This window comes from Halichoerus grypus, chromosome X, assembly GCF_964656455.1.
Source record: "Halichoerus grypus chromosome X, mHalGry1.hap1.1, whole genome shotgun sequence".
Taxonomy (NCBI): domain Eukaryota; kingdom Metazoa; phylum Chordata; class Mammalia; order Carnivora; family Phocidae; genus Halichoerus; species Halichoerus grypus.
Window position 1 is genome coordinate 19,539,070 of NC_135727.1, and position 21,636 is coordinate 19,560,705.

At 38.7% G+C, this 21,636-nt stretch overlaps 1 long non-coding RNA gene and 1 pseudogene across 2 annotated transcripts in view; one reads left to right on the top strand and one right to left on the bottom strand.

Annotated features, from left to right (window-relative positions):
* Positions 1-281: 281 nt before the first annotated feature.
* On the bottom strand, positions 282-1,279 carry LOC118555154 (peptidyl-prolyl cis-trans isomerase FKBP3 pseudogene; annotated as a pseudogene).
* Positions 1,280-13,009: 11,730 nt separating this feature from the next.
* LOC118521887 (uncharacterized) overlaps positions 13,010-21,636 on the top strand; it is a 168,010-nt gene continuing 159,383 nt past the window's right edge. The window contains exons 1-2 of one of the 2 annotated variants that reach the window (XR_013444522.1): positions 13,010-13,090; positions 13,656-14,011. This is a non-coding gene — a long non-coding RNA (uncharacterized LOC118521887). Of the gene's footprint in view, positions 13,091-13,446; positions 14,012-21,636 lie in introns of those variants that run through there. The other variant, XR_013444521.1, reaches the window with a different exon arrangement.

Genomic DNA, 21,636 nt, shown 5'->3' on the forward strand with positions numbered 1-21,636 from the left:
ACACACATGATGCTCAACCCATCACTGACACTCACTTGATCCCTTACTGCTACTAAGCCTCCTTTCATTTATAAATTACTCCTTTTCAGTGTCCAAGTAGTGTTCAAACAGCCATCCCTGATTTCATCCCATCACTGACCCTGATACCATCTTTAACTCTCACCAACTCTTGGACATACCCCTGCTCCATTGTCCCCTGTAATACCTGTGATAGTGTGATAAGCAAGTTATATGAGAAAGACATATCCTTAATTTTGAATCCATCTCTAACAATCATCCTATTTTTTTTTTCAAGACACTGAATATGTTTTTATTGAGCCTTTTAGTTTACAACATGAGGTAAAAGGAAAGTCATTTCTCCTTAACCAATATTTTACACAGCTGTAGTAAAATATTTCAAACTTTAGGGAATTATAATGGATTACATATATTAAAAGTTGGGGATTGGGTAAACAATATCGGAGTTCTTGAATTTTCCAGTTGACTCTTCCCTTACAATAGTAACCAGCTCTAATTAGTTACATAAGTTTCTTCAAGGCCATGTTTTATTGTTGCTGATGTCTTTATATCTGAAGCATTGCTCTTTCGGTCAATATCCACTAACTCCACTTCAAAAATGAGTTTTGCATTTGGTGGAATTTTGGCATCAGGCTGTCCTTTCTTTCCATAAGCCCATTCTGGTTCAATCTCTAGTCGAGCCTTTTCTCCTTTACTCATAGTTAAGAGTGCTTCATCCCATCCTCTGATAACTTTGCCTATTCCAACCTTAAAACTTAAAGGCTTGGCATTTTTCTTCTTCTTTGAACTCGTTTGAATATTAGTATCAAAAACAGTCCCATCCTGTAGTGTCCCTGTATACCAGCAGTGAACAACATCTCCCTTTTTGGGAAAGTTGGTTTTATCTCCTTTTTTAAGAACAGATTTTATATATTTTGGTGGACCCTCATCCAGAGTCTCTTCAGACTTGGTTTCTTTGGGTTTATCTTCATTAAGCTTCACATTTTTCACCTGCTCAGACACTTTACTTATACTTTCAGTACCCTTGAAATGCTTACTTTCAAAAAGATGGTTGTAGGCTGTAACCAAATGGTCCTTGTTAGCTGTCTTGGCCACATTTTTAATGTTTCCTAATAACTTATGTTCTGCAAGAAACGAATCTGAACCATGGTCCTGTAGAAACTTGATAATGTCCTTCTTGGGTAGCTGCTCGCTGCGCAGCTGCTCCACGGTCCAGGCCCGCTGTGGTACGGCCACCGCCATCTTCCCCCGCTGCCTCTGCTTTACCACAATCATCCTATTTTACATCACTCTTTTTACTACTAGTAATGTTATAAACAGAAATCTCTGATCCTTATTCACACCATCGACAGCTGCTATATAATTCTTCCATTTAAGTAAAACCACTACTTTAGGGGCGCCTGGGTGGCTCAGTCGTTAAGCATCTGCCTTCGGCTCAGGTCATGATCCCAGGGTCCTGGGATCGAGCCCTGCACCGGGCACCCTGCTCAGTGGGGAGCCTGCTTCTCCCTCTCCCACTCCCCCTGCTTATGTTCCTTCTCTCGCTGTGTCTCTCTCTGTCAAATAAATAAATAAAATATTTAAAACAAACAAACAAACAAAAAAAACAGTACTTTATCTTATCAAGTATTCCGCCCCCCCAAAAGAACTTCTGTGATGTTCACCATACACGTGACCGTCATCCATCACTAAACCTTACATCACACCTGCCACTCAGTCTTCCTAATCTTCATGTCACCCCTGAGAACCATGCTCTTCTATGTGTTATATAAATTCCCCATTTTCCCAAATTACCAAGTAACACAGAAGACAGAACTGATTCTTGTGTACCTCATGCTGACCTCACCCTAGGCCCCTACATCATCTGTTAATATAAAATTTAAAAATTAAGTGATGTTTGAAACAAGCATGTCTGACCCTTACTGCATCTCTAAAACAAAATGATCTTATACTCTGCAAAAATCACTTTTAAAACATTTGCAAGGAAAATGCAAAATAGTCTTCTTCAACCCTTATTCTATCCCTGATCCATTCCCCTTTTTTTGATACTCTTCATAGCTATTCCTTATCACATCACTCCACGGACAAAAACCCTCAATCTCACCCCATCTCTACTGATAAACTCTTTTTTTAAAAGATTTTATTTATTTGTCAGAGAGAGAGAGGCAGGCAGAGGGAGAAGCAGGCTCCCTGCTGAGCAGGGAGCCCGATGCAGGACTCTATCTCAGGACCCTGGGATCGTGACCTGAGCTGAAGGCAGATGCTTAACCCACTGAGCCACCCAGGCATCCCACCTACTCATAAACTCTTAATGAAATCCTCTACACAATAGCATATCCTATTTAAAAATTACTATTCTTAATTACCAAGCAATTTGGGAAGTCACTCTTGATACACAGCTAATCCCAGATCTTCACTCTACCCCTGACCCTCTTACCTTGGAATATTATTTAAATAAAAATAAATGTGAGAAAGAGAAATCTCTCATTCTGTGAAAAATCCTGGTATCATTACCAAGCAATATGCATCATAGTTCTGAGACCAAAAAGAGGATTGTAACACTGGGCTTGTTAAATGAATGGATATGAATAGACAACTTCACTTATAAAATGGTCGATTTCAGCCACTGGGGTCAAAGGTGGCACTTTCTGTAGAGTTCTCTGTTGGCATTGGTGATTGTTGGTGGATATAATTTAGCTCCATAAATGGAATTGGGGAAAAAAGAAAACATTCTGGGAGAATGAGGTTGGAGGTGTTAATGAATGTGGGTCTGTGCGTGTGTGCATGTGTGCGTGCAGGGGTGTGTGTGGGGGGGAGTTCACCTCTTTCTTTTTTATTGCTTTGTGGGGGTTTTTTTTTGCTGTTTTTTTTTTTTTAATTGAAGTACAGTTGACACACAGTGTTACACTGGTTTCAAGTATATGCCTCTTTCTTCCCTCCTCCTTTCTCCTTCTGCCCTCTCCACTCTTACCTTCCCTGTAACTGCCATTTATAGTCCTTCACTCTCATCTTCCAAAACCTGGATGCGGACAGAGGTGTAATAGCCACTCCCCACTCCTCCCTTCCCTGATACCCCAGATGACCAGCACCCAGACAACTCTTATTTTATTTTATTTTATTTTATTTTATTTTATTTTATTTTAAAAGATTTTATTTATTTGAGAGAGAGAGCAGGGGGAGGAGCAGAGCAAGAGGGGCAAGCAGACTCCATGCTGAGTGTGGAGCTTGACGTGGGGCTCGATCTCAGCACCCTGAGATCATGACCTAAGCTGAAATCAAGAGTCAGAGGCCCAACTGACTGAGCCACTCAGACACCCCCAGACAACTCTTATTTTAAAGATACAACTATTGACCATGCTGGGAAACAGCCAAGGCATAGCAGGGCTATTACTTGCAGAAAGAAGAGGTTTAAAAGAACCTAACAGAGTTCTCAACATCAACACCCTAGTTCCGTAGTTCCCAGCTGCATGTTGACTCCATGGTAGTCCCCAAACCAAGATCCCAGTGATCTTTTGCTTTCTGCTTTGTTTTCTCATCCTCTCAGCTTGTCTTTTGAGAGATGAATACATGAAGATAGAGAGTAGTTAGAACTCTAGGAGGTGTCCCCTTGATTCTGTGTGACAGTGATCCAAGAGGCTCTCCAGAAAGTGTGACCACCTGCCCCCAATTCACTATGTCTCTGCCTTTCATTTAGGAATGAATTATGTTGGTTTCATATAAGATTATATCATAAATAAAGTTATAACTTATGTCTAGAGGTCATTCTAATATACTCCTGGGGCCTGGCCTAACATAAATACTAGTCTGGACCATCATATGATTACTTCAGTGATGCCATCCTCATGAAGAAAAGGTGCACATTTGACCACAGGGAGGTTTCTAGAAAATGCCCTTTCTCTAAGTAGGAAACAATGTGGGTGAAGATATATTCAGTCCTAGATGCAGGGGACAGCAAACTCTGTAAAGGGCCAGATAGTAAATAATTTAAGCTTTGCAGGCCATATATAATCTCTGTCACAGATTATTTTTTTAGACAACCCTTTAAAAATTTGAAAACTATTCTTAGCTTTCAGACCTTATAGATACAGGTCACTGGTCAGATTAATTTGGTGGGCCATAGTTTTCCAACCCCTATATAGAGAGTCAGTCTTATCTCATAAACCCATCAAGGCCTTCCACCATTTTGTGGGCTTGCCACATTACCAGTAGAGGTTTCTGATGGGTTTACCTTCTCTGACTACATGAAAAGGGACTGTGGAATTGAGTTTTGTGTATAGTGTGTGGGAGGCATAAGGTTTCATTTGTACACATGGATACTCAATAGCTCTGAGACCACTTATTGAAAAGGCAGTCATTTCCCCACAGACTTGAAATGCTACCACTGTCATATATTACATGCCTCATTCAGATAGCTATGGATTTCTCATCAGTAAATACAGAGGCTGGAAGACAATAGAAGAGCCTCTGGAAAGTGTTGATGGGGGAAAAACCAACTCAGAATTCTGTTATCTGGTGAAAATATCTTTCACAAATAAAGGTGAAATAAATGTTTTCAGACAAAATGAAACTAAGATTGTCACCACCAGACATGCACTAAAATAAATGCTCTAGGATATTCTTCAGGCTGAGGAAGAATGACACCAGAAGGTTACACAGATCTTCAGGAGCCAATAAAGAACATTAGAAATTTTCAGGGCACCTGGGTGGCTCAGATGGTTAAGCATCTGCCTTCAGTTCAGGTCATGGTCCTGGGGTCCCGAGGTCAAGTCCTGCCTTGCCCTCCCTGCTCAGTGGGGAGTCTGCTTCTCCCTCTCCCTCTGACCCTCCCCGCTGCTCTCTCAAATCAATAAATTAAAAATATTAACAACAACAAAAAAGAAGAACGTTAGAAATTCTGGGTGGCTCATTTTGTTAAGCATCTGCCTTCCCCTCAGGTCCTGGAACCGAGCAAGCCCTGCTTGGGGCTTCCTGCTCATCAGGGAGTCTGCTTCTCCCTCTCCTTCTGCCCCTTCCCCCACTCATGGTCTCTCTTTCTCTGTGTCTTTCTCTCTCTCAAATATATAAATAAAATCTTTAAAAAAAAGAAAGTTTGAATATTTGGGTAAATACAAAAAACTATTTCTATTTAGTTCCTTTAAAATACATATGAATGATTAAAGCAAACATTCTAAGATCATTTTGTGGGGTTTATAATGCATATAGATGAATTACATGTGACAACTACAACATAAAGGACACTGGGGAATGGTACAAGGACCATTATTGCTGTAGGGATTCTCTATTCTGCATGAAGTGGTAAAATTTGGACTCTAGGTACATTGTGAAAAGTTAAGGATACATGTTATAATTTCATTATTTTTTTCTTTTGTTTATCCATTTTCTAATTTATTCATTTTTGCTCTTATACTTATTATTTCTTTTCTTTTGCTTTTGTTGGGGTTAATTTGCTTTTGATTTTTGAGCTCCTTAAGGTGGAAGCTTCAATCACTGGTTTTAAAACATTCGATTTTTCTAATATAACCATTTTAGAGCTATACATTTATACCTGTGTATTGCTTTACCTACATCCTACAAATTTGGATATATTTTCATCATTTGCATTTCAAAATATTTAAAATTTCCATTATACTTCTTTTTATAACCCATGAGTTACTTGAAAATGGGTTGTCTAATATCAAAATATTTGGAGATTTTTCATATATCTTTGGGTTTTTTTATTTCTCATTTATTTTTGTTGTAGTCAGAAAACGTATTCTGAATAATTTCAGTCCTTTCAAAATTTGACACTTGTTTTTATTCCCAATAAAATGGTCTTTACCGGTGATTGTTTCATGTGCATTTAAAGAGAACATGTATTTTTCCATTGTTGTGTAGAGTGTTTCTATAAGTCAATTATATTGATTTGGTTGATACTATTATTCAAGCCTCCTCTATCCTTACTGATTTTCTGTCTACTTGCTTTTATAATTACTGGGAGAGGAGTATGAAATTGCCAACTATAATTGTGGATTTGTATATTCCTTCCTTTAGTTCTGTCAGTATTTGCTTAATAATTTTGTAAACTCTGTTTTAGTCAAATATGTTTAACAGTGTCCTATTTCCTTGATGAATTAAGCTTTCATTAATATGAAATATCCCTCTTCCCCTCTGATAATATGTTTTGTCCTGAAATCTACTTTCATGACATTTATATCACTACTTTAGCTTTCTTACGATTAGTGTTCATATGATATAACTTTTCCCTTTGTTTAATTTTAGTCTATCTGTGTCCTGCAGATTTAACATATGTTAAACATCAATCATATTGATGGGTTTTCCTTATCTATATTGGCAGTTTCTGCCTTTTAAAAATGATTGGAGTTTAGTCCATTTATATTTAATATTCATATGGTTGGGTTTGCATCTACGATTTTGCAATCTTGTCTATTAGTCTCATATGGTCTTTCTTCCATCTTTTGAATTATTTAGGTGCTGTTTAACATAGCATCTTACTCCCTCTCTTGACTTACTAGATATACCACTATTTGTGGTAAATGCTAGAGATAAAATTACAAAACTTTTATTCTACTGTCAAATATTTTACTAGTTTAGGTACAAAATGATGCAACAAAGTTATAAGAGGATACTTCCCTACTCAAATATTCTGGTTTTATTTACAAACATTTTACTGCTACATGTTTTATTTATTTTTTTAAAAGATTTTATTTATTTATTTGAGAGAGAGAGAGAGGGAAAGCATGAGCAGGGGGGGAGGGGCAGACAGAGAAGGAGAAACAGACTCCCCACTGAGTGGGGAGCCCCACGTGACATGGGGCTTAATTCCAGGACCCCAAGATCATAACCTGAGCTGAAGGCAGACGCTTAACTGACAGAGCCACCCAGGTGCCCCTGCCATGTTTTAAATACTACAATGTATTGCTGTTATTTTTATTTTATGTAGTCAATTTCCTAATTTAAAGAAATTAAGAATATATAAAGCCTGTTTTATAATTTACCCATATGTTTACTTTTCCCAAAACTCCTCATCTCTTCTTGTAGTCCAGAGTTTCCATATGTTATCATTAAACTTCAGCCAGAAGCACTTCCTTTAACATTTATTCTAGGGCAGGTGTGCTGGTGACGAATTCTATCAGCTTCTGTTTGATTGAAAATGTTTTTATTTTGCCTTAACTTTTGAAGGCTGTTTTTTTCTGGATAGAAAATTATAGATTGACAGATTTTTCTAATAGCAATTTATAGATGGTATTCCTTTGACTACTTTGAATCAAATTTAATGAGAAATCATCTGTGACTCTTACAGCTGTCCTCCTCGGTAATCAGTCTTTTTATTCAGCCTACTGTTAAGATTTTCTCTTTATCAGTGGTATTCAGAAATGTGACTATGTTTTTCCTTATTTTAGTCTTCTTTGTGTTACTTGGGTTATTTGACCTGCCTCAATCAGAACATTTACCATTTTTACTGAATCTGATAAATTACTTTTATTTCTGCAGATCTTTTTCTGCCCTTCATTCTTGCCATTTCTCCCTTTTCCTTCATGAACTCAAGTACATGAATGTTGGTTTGATATTATCTCAAAGGTCACGAAGACTCTTTCCATCTTTTTAGCCTCATTTATCTTTGTGCTTAAGACTGGATGATTACTGTTATGTTTCATATTCACTGTTACTCTTTCTGCAGTGTTGAAATGCTATTCAGCATCCAGTGAATTTTTCATCTCATGTAATCTTTTTAGAATTTCCACTTAGTACTGATTTTTAGTTTCTTTTTTTTAAAGATTTTATTTATTTATTTATTTATTTGAGAGAGAGAGCGCAGAGTAGGGGGGAGAGGCAGAGGGAGAGGGAGATGCAGGCTCCCCGCTGAGCAGAGAGCCAGACTTGGTGCTCAATCCCAGGACCCTGGGATCATGACCTGAGCCGAAGGCAGATGCTTAACTGACTGAGCCACCCAGGCGCCCCTGATTTTTAGTTTCTATTTGTTTATTTACTTTTCTGTTTTGCTCCCTTATTGTTGTCAGACTTTCCTTTAAATCCATGAATGTATTTATAAGAGCTCTTTTCCAATCCCTGTTTGTTCATTGGATTTATTTGGCTATATCTGGGCCAGGTTCTATTGACTAATTTTTCTCTTGGTTACGGGTCACATTTTCATGCTTCTTTGTACATCTAAAGTTTCGGATTGCACACACACCCACATTCCTGTAAACATATAAGGAAATCTTCAGACTTCATACAGACTAAATTCTAATCTCTATATCTCATACCATTGATTTGGAGGAGTAAATCAAATTATTGGACCTTTGAGATCAAACCTCTCAGTTTGCCATGAAAAAGAAACAGAAAATAAAAGACTGTTTTCTCTACTTTATGATTGCCTACAACCATAAACACATTTGGATTCTAAAGAGTGAATCTTCACAAAACAAAGGATCTGGCAGGCTTCTATGCAAACTACTGCTAGGATCTACCTCTCAAGAATGCAAGGTAGATTATGTGTTAATTGTATCTCAGCAAAGCTGGGAGGAAAAAAAGAATACAAAGTAGAACCTACATGTTTTAATTAGGCCTGTGTCAAGGATTGAAATTTTGAACACAAATAAGTTACTTTTGAAATTTACAGAAAACAAGAAAAAGATGGCCCAATATAAATTTAATGAAACTGCAAGTTTTAAAGGATCATTTATTGCAAGATGCTATTTTTCTATAAAAATAGACACAGTTCTATGTACATGCTGGAATGATTACATGTCCTACCTTTAATGGTCATGTGTCCAAAAGCTTTGGGCAAATTATTATTTAACATAAAATCCAGTTTTCTTAGGTATATTTAATAACATTTGAAGTGGCCTTGCCATAAAAGACTTGAGAAAAGCATGAAAAAGGAAAAATCTCAAACCACAAGAAAATCCCATATATAGATCATGCTGGTTGAAATTTATAGCAACAAAACTCCAGTGTACAAGCACCGTAACACACACACACACACACACACACACACACACACCTGCATGCAAGCACACACACAAATACAATGCATATAGAAGAAAGGGCACAATGGAATATATCGCAGTATCAGTTGAGTTTATGTAATTAAGAGTATCCTCTTTTACCTGTTTTATAATTGCTCAATTTATCATGTCTTTGCCGGATGCATATATTATCATTAGAATTTGATCAACAACAAAGGAAATTTATGAGTATCCATTATCCAATGCTGAGTGAAGAAACAATGTCACAAAACTCTACCTACAGTATAACCACAATGTAATTGAAGAAAATAAATAATGGTATGTTCATCTGTGGGTGGATGTTTGTGTGTTTCAAGCACCTTGTGAGCAAATGAGGAGAGTTTATTGATGAACAGTAGGCTACATTTATTTGATTAAATAATATCAGCTTTCATGAATGGTTGTACATCTTGTTTACAGCATTTGAACACATGTACCCATTAAGCTGTCCATAGTGGTTCCCTTGGGATAGCTCGATTTGGGATGAAGTGTTTCCATATGTCTTTCAGAGATTTGTGTATTCTGCAAGATTCTTCACAATGTTTATATTATAATTCAATAACAAATCCAGAACAAATATGTACAGAAAAAATTATTGGTGGCAATTTGCTGCATTGACCACGTAAGACCTAAGGAATCTATATGAGCACAACAGGATATTTTATACACAACAGGATTGAGGATACACCATATTTTACAAGTCCTTGTCTGTTTGAGATGGCATTACCTGTGAGTTCCTTGAACTTCTTTCTAAGTGGCGGCTATACCTGGGCTTATTGTTAAGAAGCATGTCTAATTTTAAGGGGCGCCTGGGTGGCTCAGTCTGTTAGGTGGGTGACTCTTAATTTCAGCTCAGGTCATGATCTCAGGGCCCTGGGATCGAGTCCTGTGTCGGGGCGGGGGGGGGGGGGTTTGTGCTCAGCGGGGAGTCTGCTTGTCTCCCTCTCCCTCTGCCCCTCCCCCCCGCTCGCTCATGCTCTCTCTAAAATAAATAAATAAATCTTATTTAAAAAAGAAGCTTGTCTAATTTTGAGAAATTCTAAACATAAGAGGCTACTCTTTTAAAAATACCAATATTTCAAAGAATATTTAATGATGTTTGGAAAGTATTCCAGTTACAATAAGTGTAGAAAATAAATTTGAATACCAGCAGTATGAAGGAATTTTAATTTTACTTTTTAAAAGTTATTAGTATATTGTATAAGTTAGAGGTGAGAATGACATTTTAAAAGTCTTTATTCTTGTTGGGACTGCACTACCTTTATTTTTAGCCTTATGATTTCTCAAAATTTGAACAGTTTGCCTGCAGCAGGTATTCCTTTTGTAAATCTCTTGGATAATAAGGCTCTTCTAACAAGAGAATAAAGAAATTCCAAGGTCTCTAAATATATATCTATATGAGCATATGAAAATTGTATCAAATAATGATGAGGAATTTGTTCAAAACTACCTTCAGCATGCATTCAATTATGTTTAAAGAGAAACAAACACACATATTAGTACATTTGTATATATCCATCCATATTTGTACACATGTGTAAAAATTATGTATTTTTAATCATGGTGATTATTACAATAAGAATGCAATTAACTTCACCCAAATTTCACCCTCTGTGTCCATATATGCATGGGTGTGAGTTTGGGTGTATGTATGTATATATATATGTGTGTGTGATGTATATACAGGCCTATCTGATTTTATTGTGCTACCCTCTATTGAGCTTCACAGATACCGCAGTGTTTGCAAATTGAAGGTTCGTGGTGACTCTGCATTGAGCAAGTCTGTAGGCACCACTTTGCCAACAGCATTCGCTCACTTCGTGTCTCTCTGTCACATTTTGGTAATTCTTGCAATATTTCGAACTTTTTCATTATTATTATCCTTGTTATGGCCATCTGTGATCAGTGATTCCAATTCATTCAGATGATGGTTAGCACTTTTTAGCAATAAAGTATTTTTAAATTAAGGTACGTACTTTTTTTTAGACATAATGCTATTGCACATATAATAGACTACAGTATCATGTAAACATAACTTTTATATGCAGTGGGAATCCAAAAAAATGATTTGACTCACTTCATTGTTGATATTTGCTTTATTGTCGTGGTCTGGAACTGAATCCACAATATCCCTGACGTATGCCTGTGTATATATACATATACAAACTGACATTTAGTTTCATACACAGCAATAAGTTTACATTAAAATTGAATTATTCATATGTCATGTTTTGGATCATATTTTCATTTCTGTTTCCTAGACAGTTTGTCATTATCGTGAAAAAGTTTGCAAGATCTAAGTTTTAGTAAATAAATAAATAAATATAAAGGGAAATATTGATGAAAGATTATTTATAACTTTAAAAAATGCAAATGCTTTCACCTTGGAGCTTTAATAGAATACAAGGGTTTGTATTTGATAGAATACACCTGGATCACATTGTTAGAATGATGTACACACAAACTTTATTTATTTATTCAGTAATGTAGTCTGCTATATTTTTAATAATAAAATGTTAAGATTAAATTTTATTTTCTTTTGTTTTGGGGTGGAGGGGAAGGAGAGGCAGAGGGAGAGGAAGAGAGAGAATCTTAAGCAGGCTCCATGCCCAGCCCAGAGCCCAACTCAGGGCTTGATCTCATGACCCTGTGATCATGACCTGAGCCAAAATCAAGAATTGGACGCCCAACCAACTGAGCCACCTAGGCGCCCCAAGGTGAAATTTTAAATAAAAATATAGGTTAAATTTTTGAGAAGGAGAACAATCCTATATTTTCAGAGGCACACTTGTGTAGTTGTGATTCAATATTTGTTTAAGAATATATATGTATATGGGGCACCTGCGTGGCTCAGTCGGTTAAGCACCCGGTCTGCTTCGGCTCAGGTCATGATCCCAGGGTCCTGGGATCAAGCCCTGCATCAGGCTCTCTGCTCCCTGCTGAGCAGAGAGCCTGCTTCTCCCTCTCCCTCTGCCTGCCACTCTGCCTACTTGTGACTTCTTTCTCTTTGTTAAATAAGTAAATAAAATCTTTTTAAAAATATATATGTATATGGATTATACATATATGTTAGCATAATAAGGATTAGAAAATGTAGATCTTCAAATCATGATACCTGAGGGGTGGCATCATAGGCATTAAGTTTCAAGTTGTTAAATAAGTGTCTTATGAACTGAACATTTCGTCATTGAAATCCTAATATTTTTACTGAATGTGGCAATCCACAAACTCTTTGCCAATGTTTTATTTACTAAAACTCAGGTCTTGAAAAATTGTAATGAAAATATGATACAAACCAGGACATACAAATACATCTCATTTTAATGTAAACTTACTGTTGTGTATGAAGCTAAGTATACCTGTTTCTGAAATGAATGCATGAGTATATGGAAACGGAGTTTTTATGTATGCGCTGAAACAAAATCTAAATGTTTATCAGTGGTAGTAACAGGTACTGTTTATGATAGCACTTTACTCTTGATCAGCATGCGGTTATTTTCTGAATCCTTTGCAAGCACCATGTCTTAGCTACTTATGAGAAAATGCTATATAACTGATCCCAAAGACATAGTCACTAACATGCACATACACAATAACATCATAGGGAAGCCACTGAAGACCATGTAATAACATGGAACTTGCCTGTGTTCCAATGTTGAATGATGAAACCATGAAGCTAAATCATGTCCCCTCTGACTGGAATGTATACATATTTGAGTAGGTGTATCATTCCAGGTGTAGCATGCAGTCTTGAGAGCCATCCAGATACTTTTCTTAGGGTTCCAGACAAAGAGATTGCTTCTCCCTAAATACACCAAGGCCTAGTGCCCTTGCCAGAGAATGGAGGAGGACTCCTAGGGAACTTGGGAAGTGAGCCAGGTCAAGAACCACTTGTATTGGTGCCTAGATTTGCTCTTCTCCAAGCCCTTAGGTGCAACCATTTTCTCCCCCTTAGGCCTGGATCCCTGAGGTTTGCTCCCTGATATCTCAAGACAATTTGGTCCCAAGAGAAAACACTGGAGCTATAGTGCTGAGTGAAGAAAAAGTAGAAGGGCAAAGACTAGGTAAGTGGAAATTGAGTTCTTGAACGTAAAAGATGCCTGATGAGACCGTAGGTTTAGGCCCCAGTGTGATTGCAGATGGAAATCAAAAGCAAAATCACAATAGTGTGAGCGGGTTTCTTCAAACTGGGCAAGAAGCAAGGAAGCCATATTTCCTGCCGCCTTTGTCTTTGGTCATATTTTTTTCACACCGGTTGGGCGGGAGAAGAGGGCATGTGGGCAGTCTTAGATAGAATTTCCGGAACAACACTGCCATCGTGAGGAAATCTCTGGAAAAAGCCCCAAGGCTTCTTCTCTGAAATGACTTTTACTTTGGAAAGGTCCATTCAGTGGGGAGGCTGAGGGACCGGCCGGAGCTTGAGCTCAGGGCCTCCTCCAAAGGCCTACCTGGAGCCCTGGATAAAGGTGGGGTCCAGGTGTAGGAGGTGGCTGGTGGGGAGGCAAGGCTGCTAGCATCCGCCAGGAAGTCGGGGCACAGGAAGTCGTGGGGTGGGGTCTTGGTATTCGCCTTGTGTGGGCGGGACCAGAGGAAACCACTAACAAAGTACTGGGCCTGTGGGTCTCCCAGCCCCCCGAGCACGTGGCGTTCCCGTGCCCTGGGACCTGGGCCCTTTTTGGTAGCAGAGCCTGAGCTCAGAGGACAGGACGGTTCCTGGTGGCTTATAGCACGACCCAGTGTGCTTGCTGGAGGTCTCAGGTGCACCCAAATTGGAGCTGGGAGAGTCTGGAGACAAACGAAACTACCTGGCCAAGCCAAGTACTGTTAGCACTCCTGCTACAAGATCAGACTTTGCACAAACTGATGGGAACCAAAACCAAGTGAAGAGGATTGAAGATGAACCCACATTTCAAAGGTCCTTGTCTGCTGGAGGTGGCATTACCTGTGACCTCGCTTCACATCTTCATACTTGGCTGTTGTAGCAGGTACATTGTAAAAAAGAAGCATGATTGTTTCTAGAAATGCAAAAACAGGTGGCAAAATTTCAAAACATGTCGAAATTCCAAAGAATATTTGATGATGTTTTAAAAAGCATTCAAGATACATGGCAGGAAAACTTGTTTTAATGCTTGAAGTAGAAGGGAATTTGAGCATTATTTTTTAAAAGTACATATATGTGCAAAGTGAAGAGATGAGAATGCATGGCAAGGATATTTTTTAAGTGGTTATTTCTTCTGATCGAGGTACCATTTGTTTTCTGCTTTATAATTTCTCAAAATTTGAATGCTTTGCCAGTAGCAAGCATAACTTTTGTAATTTCTTGGAGTAGATAGGTCTTCTAGGGGAAAACATAAAATCATTTTCAAGCACTCAAAAATATATACTGATAGGCAAGTATGCAAGAGGTTTAAGGTAGTGCTCAAGACTGTGCAAAACTGTACCCAGTATGCGTCCAGTTATATTTAAAGAGAAGCATACCTGTGTGTGTAACATTTATTTATATATGCATATATATGAATGTGTTTATATATATGTAAAGTAAGCGAATATTTTTAAAAGCAATATATTCACAACCATGGTCCGTTTTATAGTAAGCATGCTTTTCAACGTGAAATTCTCAGTCAACATACTTATATACATATTTACATTTATATAAAAGAAGACATTATTGACAAATTATAGCTGAATGTAAAGGGTGTGAATATACCACCTTAAAGTTTTCTTAGGATGCACATCTGGGTGACTGAATTTCAGAGACAACAAATTTCAACCTTCATTTTTGAATTATATTTTTCTTTACAGTTTTTAAGGAAAATTTTAAGGTTAAAAATTTGGTGTAAATTTTGAGAAGTATAAAAAAAGAAACCCTAATGTTCTGGGAAATGAGTATTTAGTATCTGTTCCAGTGTTAGTTGTGGAGCATATATATGGCATATATTAATGATTAGATAAGGCAAGTCTCAAAATGAGATTCCTGAATGGTCGCATTATAGACATTTGATGTCCTGTGTATGAATAAAACCAGATTAAGTGAGAACCTAATTAATATTCTTAAATAATGAGTCAGTCAAGTAGTTCTTTGCAAGTATTTATTGTCTAAAATCCAGGTCTTCCAAATGTTTCATGATAATTTCAAACCACCCAGGAATCAAGTGAAAATTTTGAATCTAAAACATGATGCCTACATAAATCCAATTAAATGTAAATTTATTGTAGTTTATTGCATAAACACAGAACTGTGTGTGTGTGTTGAAATAATAGAAGTAAATGTGTGAAAGGTTATCAGTGGTTATTTTCTGAATCCTTTGCAAGCACCATGTTTTAGTTATGTATGAGAAAACACTACAAAACTGATCCCTAACAATTAGTGGCATGTACATATATAATAATAATAATTTAAAAATCATAGGAAGCCATTGAAAGTCATAATCACATGCATTGGAATATGGTTGTGTTCTATTGTTAAATGATGAAAACATGAGACAAAATTATGTCTCTTCTGACTGGAATTTATATATGTTCCAGTATATCTGTCACTCCAAGTGGAACACTGTATGGAAATCAGACTTGAGAGCGCTCTGGACCCTACTCTTAGGGTTCCAGCCAGATGGCTCCCTCCCACTCCACAGGCAAGGCCTGGTGCCTTCAGAGAAAATGGAGGATTCCAGGGAATCTGGCAGTGAGATAAGTCAAGAACCACGTGGCCTGGTTCCTAGATTTGTTCTTCTCCATGCCCTTATTCCCATCATTTTCTTCACTCTCTTAGCCCTGGATCCCTAAGAATTAACGAACTGAAGCAAATAACATGGGAAAATGTTGGAGATCAAAGCTCAGTGAAGAGCAGACCTACAAAGCTTTGGTAGAATGGAAATGGAATTCTTGAAAATATGGTTGATGAGTGTAGGTGGTTTAGGCCTCTGATTTTTGAGGGAAACTAGGAGCTGAAGCTCATCTGGCCAGTAGATTTCCCCCAAACTGGGCAAATGGCTAGACAACTTTGTTTCCTGATTCCTTTCTTTGTCTCTTGGTGGCTTTTTTTTCATATTGAATGGGCGGGAGTGGAGGGCCCAGGGAGCTGGGTTAATTGGCTTTTCCAGAGCAATACTGCCACCAAGAGGAAGTGGTTTGACAAAACCCAGTGGTGTGAGAACTGTGAGGCCTGGCAGTTGAGAAAGGTTTGGCCTTTTAAGAGGTTGAGTGGACTCTGGCCTTGAGCTGGGCCTCCTTCCCTTCAAATCTGAAGCAGCTGGGTCTAGTTGTCCTTGAGGCTGTTCTTGGCCAAGGGGGATTTGGAGATATTTGCGAAAACATGCCTCAATGGTCAGGTATCCTATGAAGGTGTAAGGTGCCCTCTGACCTCATTACTCTGCTTCAGCTAAGCAGATAGCTGAGAAATCCTGCATTAGATGACTAAGCTGCCTGTTTGGAGTTAATAGTTTGGCTTGCCCATAGGCTAGGGGAAGCTAGATGGGTGAAGACAGCGCTCTGTATCTGAAGTTAGAATTGTGGGTGACAGGTGAGGTAGCCCTAGCCCTGGAATTCCTCAAACTTAAGAATTTTGTGTTTACATATTTCGGTTTACATGAAGAGAGAATATTTGGCCAGGGGATGGAAGCCTAAAGCAATAGCACCTTTCTGAGTCCATTAATTCAAGCATGGTACCATGACCAGTAACAGGAGATTGTAACTATTGCCAAGCCTAACTACCGCTCAGCTCTTGACACTCATTTCAGATCAAAAGCTATTTCAACATGAAAAATTAAAAAAAAATAAAAACACCCAGTAGGAAAAGTGGCAAAGAAAATAGCAGGCACGTCCCAGACAATAAAGGGCGTGTAACACGGGGCACCTGGGTGGCTCAGTCGTTAAGCGTCTGCCTTTGGCTCGGGTCATGATCCCAGGGTCCTGGGATCGAGCCCCACTTCGGGCTCCCTGCTCTGCGGGGAGTCTGCTTCTCCCTCTCCCACTCCCCCTGCTTGTGTTCTTTCTCTCACTGTGTCTCTCTCTGTCAAATAAATAAAATCTTTTTTTAAAAAAAGGCATGCAACACAGAAGTCTCTTAGCAGAGATTTTCAAACTCACCAGTACCACATTAAATTGTAGTTCGACATAGTCTCCCATAATGCCCTTCATTCTTCATCATAACCCTAAGCAAGCCACTGAAAATGAAGCCATTATCACCCAGTTTGTGTAATGATTTGTAGAATTGGACAGGCTCCTACCAGGTGAGAAGCATTGTCAATTGGCTCAACTCTTTGGAGGTCAGTTGGTTGACATCAGTTAATCTTTCACATGGGAATATCCTTTGTCCAGAGACTTTGACTCTCAGAAGTGATCACATAGCCACATTCCCACAGGAAAGCAGAGAGCTGGGGCCAAGGAGGATTCTTGAGGTTTCCTTTGCAAGAGTGGATAGCAGGGAGGGGCAAAGGGTCCGTTTTCTGGGTTCAGCTACAACGGGCAGTCTTTGTAAGCCCTTGGAAAGATTGAAACCCGTTCTCTGAGTTTTTATCAGGAGAGATGTCCATAACCTTGATTCCAGGAAGAAAAAGCAAAGTGTTGGAACTTTGGGATCAAACCATCCTAGGTGTCTAATACAAATGAAATGGAAAAATAAAGCCTGTCTTTCTCTGCTTATTACCTACATGATTAATTCAAGTTGAAAATATAAACACATAAGGATTAAAAAAAGTGAATAGGCACAAGCGAAGTATCTGGAAAGCATACAGACAGCTAACAGTGACTAACTTTCTAGAGTGATGTTTCCAATGGCTTGCCTTCAAGTTTTAATTTTATACTTGTCTAAAATCTCCAGATGTTGAAAGTGGGAAAAGCTGGTATTTGAAATTAAAAAAAAAAAAAATCAAGAAACCAACATTATACCAATATACAGTTAAGAAAAGAGGCTATCAAAAGATCTATATTTCTTTTAAAAATGTGCACAGGTCTATGTCCATGCAAGATTTAAAGGCCTCAGACTTAATTGTTATGCAAACAGAATGCTATTTCCAAATTCTGCTTAACAGAAAATACAAATTTCTGAAGCATATTTTTTTTAAGATTTATTTATTTGAGAGAAAGAGAGAGGTTGAGTGTATGCACACGAGCTTGGGGGAGGAGCAGAGGGGGAGGGAGAAGCAGACTCCCCGTTGAGCAGGAGGCCCAACGTAGGGCTGGATCCCAGGACCCTGGGACCATGACCTGAGCCAAAGGCAGCTGCTTAACCGACTGAGCAACCCAGGTGCCCCTCTAAAGCATATTTGATGTCATATGAAGAGGCTTATGTGCTAGAAGACCTGAGAAAACATTAATAGAAGGAAGCAACTTGGGGCGCCTGGGTGGCTCAGTCGTTAAGCGTCTGCCTTCGGCTCAGGTCATGATCTCAGGGTCCTGGGATCGAGCCCCGCATCGGGCTCCCCGCTCAGCGGGAAGCCTGCTTCTCCCTCTCCCAATCCCCCTGCTTGTGTTCCCTCTCTCACTGTGTCTCTCTCTGTCAAATAAATAAATAAAAAATATTTAAAAAAAAAAAATAGAAGGAAGCAACTTAAACTGCAAGGATATTCCATATGTATCAGGAAGCCCAAATACCAGCAAATCCTGACAGTCTGCACACATGTACCCCCACACAGCCAGTTATGTAATAAATATAACATAAAAGAGCAGAATGCAATAGAACCAATATCAGTGACATTTATTGAGTTCCTGTGAGTTAGATATCATTTGTTTTCTATTTGCTCAATTTACTGATTCTTTTCCAGATGTAAGTTATTCTTATAATTTGATCAACAATGAAGGAATACTATGTGATTTAACCATAAAACATCATCAGGTTGTTCATAAATAGTAAACGCTGTTGGCAAGTACCCACTGTCCAGTGTTGGGTCAAAAATTCATGCCACCAAACTCCACGTACAGTGTGAGGAGGCTGGATTTGAAGACATAGAAACATTTAGAGTTTGTGTGTGTGTGTATTGCATTGTGCTGGGGAATATGGGGATATAATGATGAGATGTAGACTAAATCTATTTAGCTCTCATGAATAATTGTATATCACTTATAACATTTAAACCAACATACTCCTCAAGCTGCTTATTGATGGTGGTTCCCTTGTGAAAGAGGGATCTGGAATAAAGTGTTTCCATTTGTTCTGGACAGACTGTATATTCTAAGATATTTTTCAAGAAGCCAATAATATATCTGTAATTTGAGAACCAATCCAGAACAAATATATACAGAAGAAGTTACTGATGTAAACCTGATTTGTTGGCCATTTGACCTAATGTGTTTATATCTCTAATTGCTCAGAGAAAACAAGAGGATTCAGGACACCCTGTTTTGAAAACCCTTGTCTGCTTGAGTGATATTACTTGTGATTTTACTGCACTTTATACATGGCTAATGTATCTGGGAATTTTGGAAGCAGGAATGCTTAATTCTAAGAAATGCAAAAAGATGAGAGCAACATTAGAAATTGGAAGTATTCCGGGGCGCCTGGGTGGCTCAGATGGTTAAGCGTCTGCCTTCTGCTCAGGTCATGATCCTGGGGTCCTGGGATCGAGCCCCACACCGGGCTCCCTGCTCTGCGGGAAGCCTGCTTCTCCCTCTCCCATTCCCCCTGCTTGTGTTCCCTCTCTTGCTGTCTCTCTCTCTCTGTCAAATAAATAAATAAAATCTTTTAAAAAAAAAGAAATTGGAAGTATCCCAAGGAATATTTAATGATATTTGCAAAGAACTCTATAATTGGTGAAGAAAGTATGTTTGAACACTTGAGGTACAAAGGAACTGAGATTTTAGGTTAAAAAATATATGAGCACAGGAAGGATGTGAGAATGTATGGCAAAAACAGTTTAGAAGTTGTTTCTTCTAGTTTTTTTTTTTTTAAAGATTTTATTTATGTGACAGAGAGAGACACAGCGAGAGAGGGAACACAAGCAGGGGGAGTGGGAGAGGGAGAAGCAGGCTTTCCCGCTGAGCAGGGAGCCCGATGTGGGCCTCGATACCAGGACCCTGGGACCATGACCTGAGCCGAAGGCAGACGCTTAACGACTGAGCCACCCAGGTGCCCCTTTTTCTAGTTTTGATTGGTGGCATTGATTTTGGCTTTATAATTTCTCAAAATGTTAACAGGTTGCCAACAGCAGGTGTCACTCTTTTAATTTCTTGGGAGACCTCTTTCTAGAATAAAATGTAAAGAAATTTCAAATTGGGGAAAATATATATTGATATGGACTGTGCAATTTATATTAGGTTATGCAGAAGATTTTGTGCAAAACTACACCCAATCTGAGTCAAATTATAATCAAGGAGAAACGTGTGTGTGTGTCTATTAAGTAAATGGGACAATAAAAAGCATTTTTTGTAATTTATTTACTAGACTGAAGACTTGCAAATTTTATATAATATTCTCAAAATGCCAGGAATCAGGAGGAAAAATTTCTTATGCAAACTATGATGTACTAACATCCAATTTTAATATAAATTTATTGTTTATGAATGTAAATGTAGAACTCTGTATTGCAAGGAGTGGAAAGACATCATCCAAAAGGTTATCAGTGGTCATAGTAAGTTTTATGGCAGTGCTTTAATCTTGATCAACACATGATTATTTTTGAATCCTTAGCAAGCATGTCTTAGTCACTGATGAAAATGGTTTTCAGACTGATCTCTAGGAGATAAATGGTAACACACATGCTCCCTCAATAAAGTCAGAGGAGAGGAACTGAAGGCCATTTAGTGACATCGGCAAGTGCTTGTGATCCAAATGGTAAATGGGAGCCTGAGACAAAATTCTGAGTAACCTCTGATTGGAATATATATATCCTGCCATGTGGGGCAGTGGATGGCAGATAGTGATGAAAGCGATGTGGGCCACCCGTCTTAAGGCCCCAGCAAATGGCTGCCCGCTATTCAACACATGCCTACATCTTTACCCAGAAAATGTAGAATTCCTTAAGAGCAGTAGAGATGAGCCAAGCAAGGAAACATGGATTGATACCTAGAGATGCCCTCCTGGTTGAATTTCCAGCATTTTCTTTTTCTGTTTAGGCCTGGATCCTTGAAAATTGCCCCAGAACTAGACAACTTGACAAAGGGAAAATGCTGTAGATGTAATGCTGAGTGAACGAGAACAAAACTATGAAGACAAGGCCTAGTGGAAACTGAATTCTTGAAAAGAGAAGAGGCCTGATAAAGAGTGGTTAGTTTTAGGCCCCAGTTTTATTTCAGATGAAAACCAAAGCAAAAGTGCCTCATTGCGAGCAGGTTTTCTTAAACTGGGCAAGATACTAAGTAACCGTATTTTCGGGCGCCTTTGCCGCTTAGTAGCGTTTTTTCAGACAGGATGGGCGGGTGAAGAGGACCTGAGGGGAAGGAGGCCGACTATTTGCTGGCAAAGCTGGTGCACTACTGCCATCCTGAGGAAATCGTTTAAAAACAACCTCCGCCATTATGGCTGTTTCCGTGAGGACTTTCGGTTTAGAGAGGTACGTTCAGTGGAGACGCTAAGCAGGCCCTGGCCCCGAATTGGGCCTCTCTAGTTTCTCTGAGTTATTCCAGGCGCTCTGGCCAAAGGCCTGATAACCATATGACAAAGGTGAGGTCCAGGAGTAGG